Source organism: Tupaia chinensis, unplaced genomic scaffold (assembly GCF_000334495.1).
Source record: "Tupaia chinensis unplaced genomic scaffold, TupChi_1.0 Scaffold143730_1, whole genome shotgun sequence".
NCBI classification, from domain to species: domain Eukaryota; kingdom Metazoa; phylum Chordata; class Mammalia; order Scandentia; family Tupaiidae; genus Tupaia; species Tupaia belangeri.
In genome coordinates, this window is record NW_006203579.1 from 221,345 (window position 1) to 223,447 (window position 2,103).

General features: G+C 45.1%; 1 pseudogene; it reads left to right on the plus strand.

The window, feature by feature from the left end:
- The window catches only part of LOC102485722 (60S ribosomal protein L18a-like), a 17,925-nt pseudogene extending 16,092 nt beyond the window's left edge, over positions 1-1,833 (plus strand).
- Positions 1,834-2,103: the final 270 nt, after the last annotated feature.

Below are 2,103 nucleotides of genomic sequence, written 5' to 3' on the forward strand. Positions count from 1 at the left end.
AGGAACATGGTCTCTGTGCCAAAATGTTCCCTCAACTGTGCATTTTCTCCAGGATGATTCTAGGGAAGTGCTATCCAAATAACTTCAGTAAAGATCCTTTTTCTAGTGGCAGTGACTTGAGAGTTGCCATTTCTAAAACAAACAAACAAACAAACAAACAACAACAAAAAAAAACACACCACCACTTGGGATTTGACAATGAGTATGTCAGTGACAACTTGAATAGACTGGAATTTAGATTTCTTTGTCCATGCTCTGTGCTTCTTTAAGAACTGGGTTGGCTCTAATAAGAATAGAAATATAACTTCCTCATCAGCCTGGCAAGAACTGGATGAGGCTTGGGAGTCAGAACTAAGCTGCTTTAAAGGAAATCAGGAAACAATGCTTTTAACTATTATTATGTGTTTGTCTCCAGAACTCTGCTGGGTTAAATTTCAGTCTCAGTTGCGGATGATTTACAATATAGGCCTCAGGTGTTACATGGGACTGCAATAATGATATATCTCCTTATATTGGCCCTGCTCTTTTAACTTAATGGTTCCAGAAGTATCAAGTTTTACACTATTCTTAATGTTTAACCCTAACAAATGGCTGGGCCATAAAAAACTGTTCATCAGACTGGCCTGGGCTCAGAAGACAGCCAGAGGCATTCCCAGTGGGGTTACAAAGGAAGGAGCTAAGTCTAGTGAACTCTTTACTAAGTGGACATGCATTTCATAAAAATCTTTTAGCTGATACCTGGATAAAACTATTCTCCCTCTAATATTGTTGCAACGTATAACCTTGCTGGATGATTCTACACCACCTGTTTTACCAAATGCATGCTCAGTTAAGGTCCTTGTTCAGTAACAGGCATCATATACAGCTCCAGAGTGAATATCTAAATATCTGTGGCCTCCCACCAACATCTGGGAGCTGTGTACATATAATACATTTCTCTTTGTGTGCATACACATTTATAATTATTTTAATTCTATGTGTTTGGGATGATAAAATACAGCTTGGGTAATCACTAATTGGCAGGTGCTGAACCTGACAGAACTCACACCTTGCACACCAAATGATTCCTGTGATTCTTGGGTGGTGGGTGGTGCCTGTGGACCTTTTAATTTGATTAGATGGCTCTCTCTGTGTGGTGGGGGGGGGATAAAAACAACCCAGTGTGGTCCAAAGGAAAACACTGAGGAAATAGCTTTTTTTCCTCAATAGGTAGAAATGAGAAAATTATTTTTAAAAACGCATGATTCAAAACACACTGCAACCCTTTTGTGGGTAGCAGCGAGAGCAGGGAGAACGCCGTGAAGGCCTCGGGCACGCTCAGAGAGTAAAAGGTGGTGGGGGGCTGCCTGCCCACCCCCAAGTGCAGCTTGCAGTCCCTCTACCGCATGCGCATCTTCGCCCCGAACCACGTAGTCGCCAAGTGCCGCTTCTGGTACTTCCAGCCTCAGCTGAAGATGATGAAGAAGTCATCCGGGGAGATCGTTTACTGCGCGCAGGTATTCGAGAATTCCCTGCTGCTGCGGGTGAAGAACTTCAGTATCTGGCTGCACTACGATCCCTCCCGCAGCGGCACGCACAACATGCACCACGAGTACCACGACCTCACCACGGCCGGCACTGTCACCCAGTGCTATCACGACAAGGGCGCAAGCACCGCGCCCGCGCCCACTCCATCCAGATCAAGAAGGTGGAGGAGACTGCGGCCAGCAAATGCCACTGGCCAGCAGTCAAGCAATTCAAGGACTCCAAGATCAAGTTCCTGCTTCCCCACCGCATCCTGCGGCGTCAGCACAAGCCTGTTTCACCACCAAGAGACCCAACACCTTCTTCTAGGCCCGGGGCCCCCCCGGGCAGCCCAAATAAACTCGGATCAGCCAGTGGTCTAGGCCCGGGGCAGCCCAAATAAACTCGGATCAGCCAGTGGAGAAAACAAAACAAAACAAAACAAAAACCCCACTGCAATAGATTCACAATGCCTTTACAATGTGTATACTGTATTTTCAAATTTTAATAAGTCATCAAAGTAGCTATGGGTTTATTTTGTTTTGGGTGCTTTTTGGTTGCTATCCAGAATAGATATCAAACTTCAATTAAGAGCAAATA